Consider the following 19,483-nt stretch of genomic DNA (forward strand, 5'->3'; position numbering starts at 1 on the left):
CAAAATCATCACCTTCAACTACTTTCTGGTGCTTGCTCAACTACAGAGCAGGCAGGAGAGAATCTCTGCCCTTGAATTCTACTTTCTGTAGAGCCTTTGGTGGAATTCATAAGCCTGAATGTCACATGGCATCAAAGAGCTGACACACACATTTCTAAAGATAAGAGTTGGTGGAAAAAAAAAAGTTACCAAATGAGTTATTGGGGTTTCTGCAGGACAGTTTTAATCCAACATGGATTTTGCCTGCTTTTTGTCACACAAATAGCCTCACCAGCCACCACTGTGTGCAACAAATAAAGGCTGCATTTCACTTGGTTTAAATCAAGTTACATCAGACTGCTGTAAGCAAATGTAGAATTTAGTGGTCTTTATTCTCTGTGTCTCTTGAAAGCACATTAATGCCTTAATCAGGGTTGACAAATCACTTGCTACTCATTAGCCAAGAGCAACAGAAGAAAATTTGCCTTGTATTTAAGTTGACTTCTTGCTGCATGTTGAAGGTAAGCCATTCTCAACTGAAGCTATTCTCACCAGTGACAGACAGTCAGGGGCTAGATACACATAAGTAACTGTGCACAGAGATGTTCATTTACAAACAAATTCAGAGTTAGAAACAAAGGTATCTTGGAGAAAGTCTCCAACAGGCCATACAGGTTCTTCTCCACATTGCAAATTTTCATTCTTAAATGCCATTTCCAACATTACCCCTCCAACACATGTGCACAGACATGTTCATATTTAAAACCTTAAGAAAAAGATCAGTTCTCATCAGAGCAATAGTTCCAAAATCTGTTAAAAGAGAATTCAAGGTGACCTGAGCTGCCAGACTTCCTCGCAACAACAAAATGCGTATACAGACATAGGACTAATGGGAAGTAGAGCTGGAAACATTAATTACGCTTGTAATACTCTTTTATATATAGTCTACTTATGAGTTATTTAATTTTTGGTTATTTGTGGTATCCAGAATTTTCAACAACATGTAATTAAATAAATTCCACTAGAATTTCTTCACTGAGAATCCAAAAAGAAAAAATTAAGATGAAAGTAGGTGACCCTTCACTCCTTTTACAAATTACTCAACCTGTCATAGCACATAATCAGAGCTTGGCCAAGAACAACAATTAAGGTGGATTTCTTGCTCTCACTAGAGTTTCAGGGTGTCTTGGGTTAGATTGATAAAGGGATCCATTATCTAGATCAGATCATAGCAATAAAATTTTGCATCGAGTTTTCCTCAGAAAACTGCTGCTTAATTAGGACTATTCTGACCATCGTAAAGCCCCAAAAATATCTTTCAGTTAATGAAATAAAAAGAGTTCTGCGTTGGAACACAACATCTTAGCTTTATGACTAATAAGCAACCATTCTAGTAAGCTTTCCCAGGGCATCCCAAATCCATCCCCTGGGTGTCCTTTGGCAAGCCCAGGCAGCAGATCTGAAAGATGCTACCACAGCACACATCTCAGGGCACAGAGCTGCTGGTGACTGCCATGGCCCTACAGCTCTGCTTCAGTTCCAGAAGCTGAAAATGTGACATGAAATGCAGCAGACTTGCTGCAAACATGCAACGAAAGGAAGCTATACGTAATTTTACACTGCAGTTATACTAGCTCTGCTGTGTCTGCTCCTCCTTTCTGAACCGTCTTCTTTGAGAAGGCAGGGAGGGTACAAATGAGATAACCTAGGCCACGCTACACAGAAAATATCACTTTTCAGGACTATATATAGGTACAAAAATGAATGGAGCAACAAGGCTCGCACTGCAAGAGCTTAAACACTTTTCTAGGTCACGGTCCAAGGGGAGAACAGACCCTAGGCAGTGCAGCATTTTCCAGCTAAGGAAAAGCTATCAGTTATATAAAAGCATCCTGACAGTTTGGTACACCTGTACTTCAGGCCTTCAGTGAATAACACCAAGATGTGCTTTCCCTTGTGCACGCAAAACCAACATGTAGATTAATTTTGCCTGACATTTTCCACTTTTCTTCAAGAAAAAAAAGTAATAAGATCACTTCCCCTTGAGAAACATCTGTTAGTGTGAAAAATTTATCAAGAATGTTTTATACTAAATTTGTGCAGCAATGTAATGCAGTTTTGTCTGCATCTTTCTACCCTACCCTGAATCTGCTGAAGGTAGTTCTGGTTTTCCATTTCTGGCATCCTCTCTACTATTGGGGCTACCCTATGACCTAATGTGGTATGAAAACAAGCACAGGCTTTATCTGTCCTTCTACTTCAGAGGCCTCAACTACAAGCAATATTAACAGAGAGCATCAATCCCTATCTCTAGCTTGTTCAGGCTTTAAGGTTGAAATACAGCATATATAAAAATAAAGTTGAAAAATTATAATGAAAATAACATTTCTATCTTCAACTTTTATTCTCATCTTTTCTTTTAGGATTCCCTAATTTCATTGCAGATTTTTCTCTAAAGGAAAAGTCCCTTTCCAATCTTCCTGGGCTACTTGATCCTAATGTAAGGAAGAAGCTTTAGCACTGTAGAAGGCTAATTCCCTTAAGAAAGCTGCACAGCCATAACCAGGCACGCTGAGGGTCAAGCATGGATGCTACAAGCACAGTTCTTCCTCAGCCGTTCACCCTGAGGTGAGAAACCATACATGAGTTGATACCATGATCTAAAAGTTTTGACACTTGCACTGAAGCACTGCGTGCAGATCCTCACTTGAATGTTCAATTCCTGCTGTTTAAGCTCTGTAACTTTGTGCCTTGAAGCACAGTTGTCTTTACTTTTCTTACAAAGCAATGACACACCCTTGTAAAAAAGGCCAGTACTCCATGTCAAAATTATTTCATAGATTAATAACAGGCTTTGAGAAGAGGGCTTACAGTTATTAAAGGAATACCCAACTCCCACATAAACACAGATTGAACATAAGTAGAATGTTTATGGTGAAAGGAGAAAAGCAAGAGGCAACGTTGTAAGTTTTTAAAACAGCAAGTGATCTACCAAGAAGACTTAAAATTAGCTGGTGCTACTCAGTGATTTGGAGCATCATGGAAATAAAGACAACTAATATTTGTATCCTACATCAATATATAGCAGAATTTTGTACATCATCCTCTTAGTCTGGTATGAGTCAAACAAACATAAAACATCAGACTAGAGATCCAGTCCATTTCTAAGTTAAGTGGCCATTTCCAAACGCTTCTGTGTGATTTTGGTTGTTGTTGCTTTTCTTACAGTTGAAAAAAAGCATTTGATCACTTAATCACTTCAAGGTTTTTACATACATATACATAGTAACCAGCTACAACCAGTTCCAGACAAGCAGTGATCAAGAACAGAATATCCACCCCGCTCCACACACACAAGCCACTACTCCGAGCTAGCAGTGACTTGGAGAACTACCGGGAAGTGGTTATCTCAAGAACTTTCTGATCTGGACCAAAAAGTTTCCTGCTAAGTGAAAAAGACTGTACAAGCCAAGAAGTAGCAGCAATTTCTGTTAGAGATGCTGAGGAAGAACAGACTTGATCGTTCCTTTCTTTTCAGGGAAGCACTGTCTACACCACACAGAGCAGTATTTTATCTAGTTCAGGAGGGAATTGCACTAACACTGATGCTTCAGTGATCCTTTCCCACAACTTATTCCACCACTTAATTGACCATGTTATTGTAATACTTATGCCAAACTCTAATTTCACTTCTAATTTTTAAGTTTTTCCTCCTGCCAAAAGCACTTATTAATAGGCAGAACTACTAAAAACTGCATTTGTTTTACTTGCTATGTAATACTCAATATGTTGCAAGAGACCCACTTACCTATGGGCAAAATCATGACATTTCTGTGGGATTAAATTACTAGAGGGAAAAAGCCTTCGTAATTTGAGAGAGTTGAATATGTTGAACAAGGGTCCCAGCTTTAATCAATACTTACCCTAGCATAAGAACCTTGGAAAAAAAGATTGTAAAATGAGCAATAAAGTCAGTCACCACACTGTAGATTTCTTAACATTGATTTTTGTCAACATCAAGAGAAAAGATTTCTTTCTTTTCTCCTCTGCAACAGAAAAGCCATGATTTTGGCTACAGTTTAAGCACACTTTCGAGTAGGCTTTGGGATGTCTACAGCCATTAAAGACGGATGCTTATTGCTCCTGCTCTGGTGTTAACATTGGCTTTAATAGACGCTCTGGGAGATCCTTTGACAGCAAACAGACTGGAGAGCAGCTGCAGTCACAGCCCCTCTGAGGGTAACAAGCATCATATGCAGGATGAGACAGTGCTCCCTCCAAATGCTGTCATTTTCTGCCACCCTTAGCTTTCAAGATACATCATGGCACAACCACACAGGAACGGCTACGCTGAAAGCAGGATGTCTTCTCACATGGAGGCCGCCCACTGAGAAGCCCCTCCAGATATCCACACACCACTTGAGAGCCACCAGGAGCACTCTGAAGGCAGCTTTGCTCACTTGCTCTCCACGGAGACCAACCGATTGAGACATTTGTAGTCAGAATTGTGCCAAATGGAGTTTACGTGAGAACTGCCTTCCCTGCTGAACCAGATTATATCCTGACTTTTGATATAAGCCATCTGTTTCATTAATCTCTCCTTCTGTCATTATTTTACAGTCATCATATATCAGCATGTCATACAATTCAGCACTTTCTTACAAGACACTTTTGGACTTTTCTCCAGAATTATTCCCTCTCACTTAAGCACATGATATTTGCTAGCATTTAATGCTAAATACCTCACTGACCCATTGAACAACGTCATGAGTTTGCAGAGGACGTTTTTGACAACAGGTACTTAGCTGAAAAGCTGGAAATCAAAGTATTGCTATACGAGTTAATAGACATCTTCATCTTTCAAGAAAATTTCAGCTTCACGCTGCAATAGTGGACCAGCCCCAGAGATCATTTTTTACCCTTTGTGTTGGTTAATTTAGTATAATGTTTCAGTACCCACCATGCCCTACCAAAGGCAAATTGCTTACTGCTGAAACTCAATTGTAGCTCATAAGCTAATGGGAGCAGAGGACTTGGCTCTCTGCCTATCAGGAGAATTAAAGCATCCACATAAGTCATTAGATCAGATCACACTTCTCCTTTGTTATTAAAGGCTGCAACCTACTTAATAGAAATAAGTATGGATTGCTCTAAACTAACCAAATTTCAAGCCAGATTTCCCATTTTGTCAACATTATATAGCCCCTTATTCTATTTGGGAAGCCAGCCAGCGTTCCCAGGGAGTTTTGAAAAGTGCTGGGAACCTCTTTATTTCTGTCACCAAAGCAATCAGATTTGTGCATAGATGACTAGTGATCCTGCAAGTCATGGTGATTTGCTGTTAAACCAGCAAACATCAAAAACACTGACACCTTTGTCTCTGGTTCCCTCTTGAGGCAAGTTGTCTAGATACGTCTCCAAGCATCTTTCAGGACTAAATATGTCTACACGTGACAGCAAGAGGCCTCCTGTGCATCAGTGCCTCTGGTCATCTTGAGATTAGGCAGCTCTGTAAGAAGTTCAGAGTTCCCTGCCCACCAGCCCACTCATATGTAACCTCCGCAGCAAGACAGTGTTGGAGGCAGCCACCTCAACAAAGCTTCTGTAACTCTTAACAATGCATTAAAGTAATGCAAGTAATGTAACTCTTAACAGTGCATTAAAGTAGTAATGCACTTGAAAGCTTATTGCTAGAAACCTTTGCTTACATGTGGCAAGATGCATCACAACTGGCTACTCATTTTCTTGTACTATTTAGGGTATTCAGCAACTACTACGTATAGCATTTGCTTGCCTAAGCAGATCTCTCTGACTGCTCTTGCATCTCTAATTACAAATTGCCCATAGAGGGTCCTACATGAAAGCAACAACCCTCTAGAATCTGACAATAAGTAAAATGCATTATCTTAGGATGCGCAACACCACTTGTCAAGTATAAATACCATAGAGCAATATAACCTATCCCTTATTTATTCTTCATTATAACTGCGGATGGAACTGCTGGAATTCCTTCTAGATATCGCAGGGATTTAATTTGTTCCTTCAAGAATAGGAGCACAAGTCAGTTCATAACTAAAGAGCCATCACCAGCCCTTTTATAACAACTGTGCTTGAACTTTGAAGTTACTTCTGGCATCTTTAGCACGCTTTTCCTGATACATAACATACACTTCTGTTTTATGACTGTATACTCTATTGGCTGAGTCACCTGCATATGTGTGTAATACACATATTAATTATACCACCAGTTACATCATGTTGTGAAACACAACAAAGCAAGGAGACTCAAAGTTTAAGACATTAGCATGTCCTCCTTTTCTATCTTAGCTGCAGCTTATGTTGCATTAAATTCAGACATCAGTCTGAGATTCCGGTAATCCCTCAAAAGAATATAATAAAGACTTTAAAGATCTTTTGAAAAAGTGCTGTTCCTGGGTCAACCTCAAAGGCATTGCTGAGAGCACCCCATGTATTTGCTAAACCTCAATTTTTTAAATGAGGGCCTTTTAGAAATCAAATACTACCTCGCCTTTTCTTCTCCCTAGTAATATAAAACAGCTCATGCTACAACAACTACAGCCTTTTATTCAGATGAAGCTTGAAGGACAATATCTGCCTTGAATATCTGCCTAATTTGCAGCATATATTTCTTGTGCAACTTCAGGTATGAGTAGATGCTGAGAATAGCCTTCACAATTAGTAATACCTCCACTTTGGCATTGCTACCTCAAACTTCTTCCATATGTTGCTGAAGCAACTCTTAGGTCATATATTGCAAACACCTGAAGAGCCCAAGCAATATTTGTGGTTAAAGTTGCTTTAAAACTGTTTTAAATCTGCTTTGTTAATGGCTTAAAGAAAAAAGTAATGCTCTCTTTTTTTGTTAGATAATATTTAAGCTGATATTACATTGGTTTAAATCATTGAGGTTCTCTTAGCATCAGAAAAAAAAAAAGGTATACTCTGAATGGCCACTAGCTTCTTTTCTTCTACCACCAGCAACCTCCCTCATCAGGTCGCTCCACAAAATGCTGCATTTAATTAATTTGCAAGCCAGGCAGTCTCCAAAATACCCAATTTATTCTCTCTCCTCTGCGGCCACCCTTTCTATGACGAACACACAGGTAGCTCTCCATAGGGAGTGAATCAGCTCCAAAGTCTCATGCAAATTATGCATTAACATCTATCAAACATTAGTGTGTCCATATATTTCTGAATGTTGCCCTATTAATAGGGTGAAGGAAGAATCAGACGAAGTACAGAGAATGTGTCTTTATGCGATTGTCACCAACTTTGAGAAAGGTCATTAGCTTTCACTCAGTACTGAGCCAACAAAAAAACAGTTAAAGCCATCTCATTTACTTAAGTATATGGCATAATAAAGAGAACTTTAAAAACATTTTGTTTCAGATAAAGATCTAATTAATTCTGCTCATTATATATTGGAGGGAAAAAAAAGTTTACAGAGTAGTTCCCCACAGAAGGCCTCAGCAGACATCCCAGTGCTTCAGTGTTAAGAACATGCTCTCATCCCTTAAATTACTTAAAAATATATATATGCAGCTACTTAACAGACTTCATATTAGCAACAATATCAGTAAGACAGCTCGATATTGCATATGCTCATTTTATATTTGAAACCGAGTGGCTTGAAAGTCTCACCACTGTTGCACTCTTTAAGGACCTAATCACTTGTCAGATTTAAAGATGAGAAGCCTCTGTCTTGCAATCACAATGATTTTTTTTCAGATGAAACCTGGCTTTATTCAGAGTAAGGAACTGGCTGCATGGAAGCAACTTTCTTTTGTTGTTTTAGCAACTCCACACATTAAGTTCTGGAAATAGAAGCAGAAGGGCAGTTCAGGGACCACTACCAGTGCTCCATTCACCTGGGCTAACTTTCTGAGAATGTGTTTTTGTCTAATTGGACTTTTCAGGAAAGCACCAAGGCAAAGTGCAAATACAGTTAATATTTCAGTTCTCCCATTACCCTGCTTTTTCCGCTCCCACTTCCTGTTCTCTAAGGAAGCAGGCTGTCCCAAGTGTATCCAGGCCTCTGTACACAACACCAAACTACTCACATGCACCGAGCCCAAAGCCAAGCTCTCTTCCAGTTTTTCTTTTGGTATCCAGAAGGTATTTCACCTGAGAATCTTCTGCTGCACTCCAAAGATGGTCAAAACAACCAGACAAGATTCTCTTCCAAAACATGAATCTGCCACATATCAAAAAAACTAAGTGTCCAGGAGCCAGGAGGGCCGCATCCTGCATGTATCGCACCGGGCAGCAGACACCTCACCGCCACCAGCTCTACAGCTCAGCCTGGCACTGAGCCTGGGAGAGAGGCCAGAGCCCACTCCCCACACAGAGGGGCCCTTGCTCTCCCATATAACCACTCCAGTTCTCTGCTACTCAGGAACTGACCGCACTGGTGTCTGCTGGGTGGTAGGGGGACAGGCAGATTTTTTGGTTTTGTTTGCTTTCCAAGAGTAACATTGTACCTCACCCATTCTTAGGACATTTCCCAACATGTCCTAAAGCAATTTGATCATATTATGCATTAATTACTTTCCTAATTTTCTTTTGAAAGTCAACATCCTGTTTTAATTATGCAATGCAAACAATGACTAGGGAATTTCAGAAGGAGAACAGATAGGTTTGACTTTTGTTTTTTAAATATAAAAGAGAACCAGATGGATTTCTTATGAATTCTGTTACATATATTTAGAAACAAATAAACAAAAAAATCTAATAGAGTTTGTCACTCTAAAAGACAGAGGACCATAAGGAAAATGCTATTGTATAGCCCATTGGAACACATGAAGTTTCTTTGAAAAGTTAGGACAGATGTTTAAACTCTAGCTGTTCTGAATATTGAAGACATGTTAACTTGCCCTATTGTTATTCCTCCCTAAGCATCAGCATATCTATTTGTATAGCTATTCAAAAACAAATTATAAAACTAAGTGAAATGGAAAACAAAAAGAATACAGCTACATCAGATTTTGGCATGCTTTTCCAGGACTCTAAGTATTTAAATGCCATTAAGTTCTCTGTTCTCTTCAAGGCGGAGGGTACAGCCAAGTTGCAGCAAATTATCTCTAGCGGCAGACTTGACGCATCTGCGCAATTGACTCCTTCAAGGAGTTGTTCAATTGACAAGCAGGAAGTGCCACAAAACCTGCTCCTTTCAAGACTCTAGAAAAGGCAGAGCTATGATAGAAATCACAGGGCCTGTAATTTTTGGTCTTTTAGTATTTATCAAAGATCACTTGTCAAGGTGATTCTTCGCTGCTGGTCTTCTCTGTGTATGGCTCTAACACTGGCTTCCATAAACATTTCCCCTCTTGCAAAATTCTTGCTCTAGTGGATTTTGAGTCAGTACAGCACCTGGAACTTATACTTGTAGGAGAAAGGACAGTTTGGCTCAATAGCTAAAATGCTTATCAGTAAAAAAAAAAAAAAAAAAAAAGGCAACATGGTGATTTTTTGCTTTTCTTTGAGATTTCTTCATAGTAAAATCCAGAAATGGTTTTTGTTTTTCTGTTTGAGAGCTGTACAGATGCTATATGGTTATGACACAAGCTAAAGCACACCCTTGTTGGCCAAGAACAAACATCCCACAACAAAGTGCTGCTGGATTGCAGCTTGGGCTACCTTTGTCCCTTCCCAAGTAAAAGTTTGTACTCCTTCACTATACATTAAATCCAAACTAATAAATATCAACAATAAACAGTAAGTGGCATTGAATCAATGTGATTTATGGCCTCTTCTACAACAGGTGGAAATATCTGAAAAGCAGCTCAAAAATTGAAGGAGACACTATTTCAGTGGCACAAGAAGTCTAAAGCTCATAAACTGTCTCCAAGGCAGCACTAAGTGTCCAACAGAAAAGAATGTGTCTTTGCAACTTGGATTCTTATTTCAAAGAAATTGAAACCATACGTTGATGGGATCAAACACTGTTTCACTGGCAGGAGTTTCCTGTATAGAAAATTTGAACCCCCTACCACCTCCATCATGAGACTACTTTGCTTGACGTCACACAATCTGAGATAATAAAACTTAAATAAGGACTGAAGTATATATCCAAGGAGAAAAATCCATATTAAATATGCCTAAGCACATCATAAAGAGTTTGCAATGCTTAGAAATGCTCAGAAATGCTCACATACAAAGAGGGGAAAACAACAAGAAAAGCATGGTGCTACCGGTACCTCAGTCAGTTTGAAGTCGAGACACACTCAAGCTTAGCTTAATAGAAGTTACCATTAAGAATGGTTTTTGATATGAGGACCTGGACTTAAGAGACTTAGGAGTCATACTTTTAATTATTCTTCTGTTATAAGGGCCTTAAGAAATCTCCGATTTATGTTACATCTTCTTCTATCCATGCAAAAAGTGACCTATAGATTTTTATACATCTTTTCTACGCAGTCATAAAAAAAAGTTGAAGTTACTGATGCTGAACTTCCTACAACATGTACATGAAAATTCAAAGCAATCTGATGGATGAAGAATACCAGGCTAGTAATAAGAATGTAGCTTTCAAAAAAAAAAAAAAAAGTTTTGATTCCAATCAGTAGAATTCAAACATTTAATGGCTTTTTAGTTAGTGAGCGCTGTAGTTTCTCAGTCTTCACATTTTTTCCCCAGACCAGTACTGGTTTGTTTATTACTGTTGCCCATTTCTTGCTACTAAAAACAACTGAAGATAAAAAACTAATGAGCTCCACGTTTCATTGAACTTAACAGCACTAGACAATCAGCTTACACCTTTCTCCCCAGCCTGAAAGGCTAATTAAGCCAAAGCAAATTAGAATTTGCACTAAATATCCCTGAAAGAGACATAGATTAGAAAACAGTATTATTTTTGTATGATCTGAACAATGATTAAGTGGAAGAAAAAAAAAATCCAGAAACATTTCCACAATTGCAGTATCAATGGAGGCGCACAGCAAATGAAGGAATGGATGCCTGGGGATTAAGGGCATTTCTTCTTCATGGGGATCAGGTAATGTTCCCTAACTTACTACTCAGGGTAAGCACTCCCCCTTTCAGGGCAGATTTTTGGTAAGTCATAATGTATATTTTCCATCTCAAAGTCTTAAATATATTCATTAAGATACAGAGGAACTCATAAGAATGGGCTTTAGAAAAACTATCATGGAAGACCAGACGCATAAAACCAGAAGGCAAGATAAGAAGATAAAAGGCAACAGATTACTAATGCAAATCATGATTTACCTAGGAGAATGAGAGCAGGAATTTTTCCTGAAGAGAAAGCTACCCAGTGTATTTATATTGTGACAAGTGTTGATTTATATTCTCCAAACATACATGTGTGCCTAAAGGTTTATATCATCCAACATTTACCGCCACTTGGTTATACGTCTTGTTATAACAGTATCTAGACCAGCGCTGCTGAAGAAACAGTTAAAATCAATTTCTCCTCCTGCCAAGAGGGAGAAGCAGCAGAGAGAGAGAGAACACAGATATTAAATAGCAGTTGAGAAATTTGTAGAGTGTGATTAGTACATTCCAGGTAACGGATTAAAATGATTTCATAGCTCAGGAATCTCACAGTGTTTAAAGGATTACAATAGGTAAAAGCATTACTTTAAGAAAGCACCACATGGGATCACTTATTATGAAGCCAGAACTTCAAATTAAACACATGGAAAAGAGAAACGCTTTGGTAATTTACTCTACGCCTACCTCTAAAACTCCCTGTTTCATCTTTTGTGCTGCCTGCATGGTTCTGTGTCAAAATGTCTTCTAATGCACTCGTAAGCCCTGTCTGTATCTTGTTACTGCACAGGCGTGTGCCAGGCAGCAAGCCAGCTTTAGGCAGACGTTTTGACAGCTAACTGATACCAGCTGATTCTCTGCCTCCTATAGTTAACATGATCCACTGTCACAGCAGAATCACACTTCACTTTCATATGGTAATCAAAAGCACTCCCGCCTTACACCAGTCCCGAGCTGCAAGAGCTCTGGTGCTAACATCAGTGCGATTTTTTTTTTTTTAATCCTGAATAAAGACTGTTTTAATAGTTAGATTAATTTCCCTTCAATAGGAAATTTTCCAGACAAGATTACAGAGGAAGAATTTTTTTTTTTTAAACTGAGATGAGTAAAAAGGTGCTCACAGGTCTGGCATACTTGCATAAATGCAAAATGAATGGAACACAGGAGCAAAAAAGACATGGCACAATTTCTGCCTACCCCTCTCCCAGCAATTGACACTTAAGAGTAGCATGAAGAAACAGAGGAACTCTTTGAAAGGCAGTCACCTCCTTCACACACCTGTAGACCTTTCTTTTTGATTTGGACCTCTTCTCCATTACTTGCATCTCCCCAAATACACAAAATAGACCAACAGAAGCAAAGATGGCAGCTGCAAACATTCATTACTTTTCTTTAAAGAATTTAGGCACAGCATCACCAACTTTCACCCCCTGCACATCAGTGGATGCCAAACACTGCAGAACTGTATAGGCTTGTGACCAGAGAGCCCTCATGGAGCTCCGGACTTCTAGGTCCGCATTCACCCACGGGGTTACTAAGGTTCAACATAAGGCATTTTGCCACATTAGTGAGATGAATTAACCATCCACACGCCACAACATTTATGTGTTTTAAAGCCACACGCTCAAGAGAACTACAGAGCTCAAGAATAAAGTCACAATTCCTCAGGCAAACCTGAACAGCTCTGTCTCTCAACTACATCTCGCTTCAAGATATGGGAATCAGACTCCAAGGAAAGAGCAATAGTTGCTTGGAAACTTGACTGAAATGCATCTGAACCTAGAAGAGAATTAGCACCACAAATGAGTCAACTGTAGAAGTGCCAACACTCCTGAAAAAAAAGGCATCAAGCCCCCTAAATCTTAACTCAGCCAACAAAGGAGAGGAAGGGTACAGGCAAATGGGGACAAACACCTTATCCACAGGCAACAAAGTGCAAAAAGCACAGAGACAGCTTCAGGAATACAGAGCAGGCATTCACTCTGTTCCTCAGGTCCCTTTTTCCTCTTTCCACACTTTCACAACAAACGCCCACATTCAACCCACCCATCCCATCAGCAGCCAGTCACTCACCCTCTTTATGTAATGCAAGAAACATGAAGCTTCTGTGCCTGAAAAGTCAGCTTCTCCTTTGGCTTTGTAAATGTAGAAGATTAGACTAATTATAAGCCAAAAACTATTGCTCTTCTGAAGAAAAATCCCCCACAAAACAAAGCTAGGTACCCACATGCTCTCAAATAAAGGAGCAAATCCTTCACATCGGCTTGCAAATAGGTCACAGGTGGTCCCACTCAGTTTAGATGCATCACCTGTGTAGCACAGGTGGTAAGAATCAAAACCTAAACCATCATTCAGCAACCTTTTGCTAGTTCAAAATGATAAATGACAAAGCTTTGTACCCCTTAGAAATATTTTCTTCATATTTTCTTTCTATTCTCTTATTTGCAAGAGTATTAAAAAGCTTTTTTCTTTTAATAGAAATAGAAAGGCCTTGACCCTTGGCGATATAAAGCTCAATCCCTTCCTGAAAACCTTCTTGGGGCATGACCTAAAAGTACAAGCAAGCTACTGTTTTCCTTAGTAAAACAGGTTTCCTTGAGGTTGTTTTCACTATCAAATCCTCTTTTCTATTCTCTATTTGGTCATGAGAATTATTCTAAGGAAAAGGCAAAACAACCAGTCCTTCTCTTCTTGCCCTCCAATTCTTACCCAGCTTGCCCAGCCTGAGCCACTTTGAACTTTTCTATGCTTTTTGATTTGAACAACTATGGTAAAATAAGAATTTGTCATTTTCTCTGAAAAAACGGTTTTGTTGTTTTTAATTACAGGGTGATAATATCACATTAACTATGACATTCACTGCTGCTCCATGATGCATGTGAAAATATTACCAACACAGCACCAGAAAAGACTGTGAGCACTGTGGATCACCACGCACCCATTTTATGCTTTATAAAGTCTGGCAATTCTCTTTGCTTAGAGGCAGTAGTTGTAGACAGTGTCTTAGTCTTGATGGATTTTTCTCTGGAAATTGTCTCCTAGAGATACACAAAAGGCGAACTCTGAAAGAAATGAATGCAATTGGAGTAGGAGTCAGCAGGGTTGTTTCTGGAAGAGACCAGGAACAGCATTAGTATCATTTTGAAAGATACTGGTAGAATTTCATTTCATTACCTTAGCAATCCTGGAAGAAAGAGAAGCTAAAAAATTTGTATTGAATATTTCATATGTTAATTTTATTTGCTTTCCTCTGCTATAGTATTTTCCCATGCGTTTAGCTGAAAGTTCAGTCTGTATTTTATACTTTGATTTGTATATAACCATTGTGGTCATAAGTGTTTCTACATCCCTGTCCACTGCACCAAGCTGTGCATTCTCACATTTGAGATCACTATGTGAAAAAACAAGGTCATACCTCAATCTGTTGTACACTCACTGTACAGTGGGCTGTAGATACAGACACACTAGATATACAGTTTGAATCCTGTGCTTTGAGGCATCCTGTGCTTTGTTGGCAAAACTGTTATCCTCAGTAGGGGTTCTATTCTTCTGGCTGGCAAACAGAAAGTTATCAGGCTTAGCTCTCAGAATCCATTTCTCTTCTCCTATTGTCTTATTCCATTAGTACATACAGATTATAGGGTTCTACATGTACTTACCTTCACGCCCCCTCCCCCTTAATGATTTTTTAATTTGTAATTGAGTAGATAAGATGGTAGAAAGCACCAGTCAGACTAAAAAACAGTGGTGCTGGGATGATCTTCTGCATCCTTATTCACACCTCTGTGCTGAACGAGCTGCTCCATCAACACTACATTTGTCCTCTTTTATAATGCTTTGTGCCACACATCAAGGCTCCCTATAAACAAGATCAGTCTCCTTTGATAAGTGACCAGCTGCTCAGCATCTTGCTGCTTGAAATTGGGAAGTTCCAATTTTTTACAACAAAATGGAAAAGTGAAAGATGGCTGTTTTGTCATCCTTGTACCACTTCTTTTCAGAATCTGCCTTACTCTTCAAGAATATTTGTATTTTGAGAGCAGAAGTGGAAACTAGTTTAACCACAACAAATTTAGCTACCACCAATTTTAAGGTGAGTCCTTTACCACCACCAATATAAATATTTACCTTTTTTTTTTTTTTTGAAACACAAACTATCATTTCATATTAAGATATGTCCATCCATTAGTGCCATGTCCAAATATTACTGGCTTCCAGTTAGTTCTCTCCAAATTATGGTTTGACTTAATGTATTTATTGGACAGTGTTTTTTTTTTTTTTTTTTGCTTTTTCAGAACTGCACCAGAACAATATGTCCTGTAAAAACCGGCAGTGAAACCTGCAATCCTTAAAAACACAGTACTAAATTTTGCAACATTTTAAATTAATCATAGAACAAATATTTGGTCTGAGCATGATTTCTACAAGCTTGAATTAACTTCTCCCACCCTATTTGCTTGTCCCCTGATGCTTTGATCTTGTGTAAAAGGAAGAATGGACCATAAAGTCACTTAGATATTCTGGCTTCACAGAACATGTTTTTTCCATTTGACAGTTTTTAATGAGGTTTCTGATTTCTTGAAGAATTGTAAAAAGAGAAACTGTGATAAAAATAAAAAAAGGAAGAAAGGAAGAAGAAGGAAAAAAAGAAAGATATCCACAAGAGTTATAAAAGAGATTTGAAAGTATTCCATTTAAAGTCCACCAAAGCAAGTATCTCAAGATGTGTGCTATAAAGTGTGTATAGGTTCAATAAAGAGCAGCTATAATTGAACACTAAAAAAATCAGTATGTTTAAATGGTCCTAAACTCACAATTGGCTAAGAAGATCTACAGTGAATGCTGAGGACCTGGAAGTAGTAGTCGGGCTACTTGCTGTAATATTGTTGAAAAGACATTACTAATAAAGTAAGACTAAATAGAATAAACCCAGAAATTAATTTTGAAGTTAGAAAACTGGAATGGCAGATGAAAGTGTGAGAGAAAAAGCACTGTGCAGGTTAAAAATCATTCAGGTGGTATTAGCGAAAAGTTAAACTAACATTTTTGCTCTTTTTTTTTTCTCTCCCTTGCCAGGATTTTCTTGGTATGTGGGGTTTTTTTGTTTTGTTTTTGTTGATAGCTAGGCTCTAAAAAACTTTATAGTGCTCTACCACAATTACCAGTTGTGTACTAGGAAAAAAAAAACACTAATGTGAGCAAAAAAAACATATATGGATATGTATCAGAAGGGATATGTACATATACATTTTTAAAAGTAAATTTCCTTACAAATATTTCAGTTTTTTGGCTACTAATGACAGAACAGTCATTAGGACTGAGGACTGCCAAGGCTGTTAAGAAAATGTATTTTAATATTCTTCAGTTATTCCTTTTCTTATTGAGATAAAATAAAAGGCACATACCCAAACCAAAATCTTAAAAACTGCTCACACATTTATGCTCTTCTACAATCTAATTTGATATAAGTACAATTCCCAACAGAAAAAAAGTCATGACAATTGTTTGTATGTAGCAACTACTGTCGCTCTGTCCTGGCAGGTAGGAACATGTGGGTTGCATTCCTGTGGCTGCCTCTCAAGGAATGCAGCATGGCCAGTGCCTCTCCCCACTGCACATCCAACACAAAGTTTCTGTGACAGGAATCACTGCCGCAGGCAAAACCTAAAATTGTTCCAGGAACAATCATGAGTTACAAGGAGAGATTCAACCTCATCAGTTACTCCCCTCTTAGGGAGATATGAGGTAGAGGATGGAGGAGCTGATTTATAGCCAGAGAAGTACCAGTATTCACCAACACACAGAGGTCTTTTGCTGGGAACAGCAATGCTTGGCTCTAACCTTGTCTCGAGCTCTCAAATAAATAAATAAAGCAGGAACAGGGGAGAGTTCCTCGATATCACTAACAGAAATTAAATGCCCAACTGGGAGTAATGGATTGGGAACCTACTAAGACAAAAAATATTCTTTCATGTGCTTGAAAAAGCTGTGAAATTTCTCCATCTTGTCTGCTTTCCTAATTGCAGAACACCAACAATTCTTGTTCTCTTTTGTATGCAGAATCCATGACCGAAGAGAAATATGTACCAGGAGAAAAGAAAAGGCCTTTCAAGATTGTCTTTCCATCACTACCAAAATATTTGTCTCCTGTTTCTTGAGACAGGACATTTAGAAAACTGTTGCTTCTTATCCTTCCAATAAATATTTTTCTCCCTCTCAATTCAGACTTTTAAAAATAGTAAGAGAAATACAATACAACTTTAAATGAGAGTTTATATATCACATGCTTTATGACAGCTGCTTTTATTTCACTTTAGATTAACAAAGCCTTTATGTTGAGTCTTTGGAGCTGACCTTACAAAGCAGCAATATCATTAGCTCTGAAGCACATGTTTCCTATTTAATACTTCTGAGGTAACATTCTTCGGGAAAGTGAGAGAAATCAAAATGCAAACTTGCAGGAAAGAAAAAAAAATGTGTGTCCTCCTTTTGAGCAGATTTAAAGTCAGCTTGGACACTTGAAAATATGAACTGAGAGGCCACGATCTTGCAAAGAGCTTCTTAATATGATCCCAAGAGTCACAATGCTCAGCTTTCCTTTAGTATGCCATAGCTCACTGTCATTTCCTCTCAAGAGGCTGAACATACTTTGTCATCTCAATTTGAAGTGAAAGGTCTCACTTACATCAGTGTTATTTCAGTTTTAACCAGCACAACTCAACTGATTTATAACGATACCCAACCAAAAGAGCACTGCTGTAGCTGCAGTCAACGAACCCAAAAGAATTATTCCAGGGTACAGCAGAAACAAATTTCATCTATTATATTTGCAAGAGGCATGAGGTACATTTGTGCATTGAAATTTCAATTAAACCTAATGATATTTTCTGGTTGCTCAATGCAAGAAAAGTGTGCTTGCTTTTATCAGGTTAAGCTTACCAGTGCCATGCACAAGCCCGCTCTCTTTTTGTTCTTTTCAATACCTCCATGTATCTAAACCTGTTTAATGTTCTTAAAATACTTGACATCCACAACTTCATCCAAGTCATGTATAATGCTCAAAACACTTTCTACACCCTTTTCAGCCACTGAGTCTAAAAAGCTACAGACCACAGAGCCTGAAGGATTCAAGAGCTCAAATATACTGACCAGATGCAGGAAAGAGGTGGAGAGCAGCATGGTTTAGTAGCCATTGGTTGCTGTTTATATCTGAGATCCTGCCAAAAAATAGAAAAAAATGGATGGACAAGAAAAGAACAAAATCAGTATGATTCAGAAGATGAGCTAACGAATTCAGTGGTAAAACTCCCATCAATGCCAGTGGAAGATGGATTAAGCTTCTTGGAAACATACGGCTTTCCACCCAAGTCACATCGCCCTTTGAAATATCCTTCTTCCGCAAAGCCTTCTGATAGTAGTGACACAAGATTTGATAGAGCTGCAGCCGGGTTCAAAATTATAGAGATTGTGACTGCGTTCTGTTATCTACATCCTATTTAGAATGAGATTTTTTTTTAAAAGCATCCATGTTTAAACCCTTAAACTCACAATCCTAATCCAAGACTGCAAGACTTTTCCCTCCCTACTGATTCAAATAAGGTTTCTTGGGTGCTAAGCACGGCTGGAAATTAGATTGGATATTTAGGAGTCAAGATGATGAACGAACAGCCTGCTTTTGAACACTCACCTTTAATATTCTTATCCTAAGCCTCAGAAGTGGTAGCTGCTTTTTGCTCCAGGACTAATGTCAATCTGGGTCTCAGAGACCCAGCAGCAGCTGCAAAATATCCTTTCCTAAGTTTGCAGATCCTCTAAATTCTAAATTTCAGGACAACAGATGCAAACAGACACACAGGTTTTCTAAGATGGTCAAAAAAATAGGCAAGCTTATTTTAATTTGCACCAGAACCTGGGCACAAGAACTACTGAGATGCCTCCTGGGTATTCTTTAGACTCACATTAAGACTTCTAACCAAGCCATGGTCCTCCTACATCACCCATTTCAACCACTTCCTTCAGTTCACAGCTTCTCCCCTACTTCACCATGTCTTCCCCTTACTTGTGCAATCCTTTGTGCTTCTCTGCTGGGCCTACAGACTTGCAGCACTCCCTTATTCATCAGGGTGACGTATTCTTCCTGAGACTGCACTCTTTCTGTTCAACCTAGGCAGGTTTTCTTTTTTTTTCTCCTTTTATTTTTCTCTTCGACTGTTTAAACACAGTAGTAGGGAAGTGAGAATAGCAAGAGCACGATCATATTACATTTTTGCCAACACTCAGCTGGTATGGCCTTCGCAATACTCCATATCGGAAACTACTCTCTGCCTTTTATAATCTGCTAAAGTATCCTTTGGTAAATTTAACTTCTTGCTCTAGACTGTTGAATAGTATTTCTACATACAATTAAATTCTTTTTGTGTTTCACTGTAGACATGACTGCACTGATCCCATGTCTAAATTTGTGTTTCAGTCA

The sequence above is a fragment of the Tinamus guttatus genome, unplaced genomic scaffold (genome assembly GCF_059628265.1).
Source record: "Tinamus guttatus ecotype Peru unplaced genomic scaffold, ASM5962826v1 Tinamus_guttatus_pri_ptg000202l, whole genome shotgun sequence".
Lineage (NCBI taxonomy): Eukaryota > Metazoa > Chordata > Aves > Tinamiformes > Tinamidae > Tinamus > Tinamus guttatus.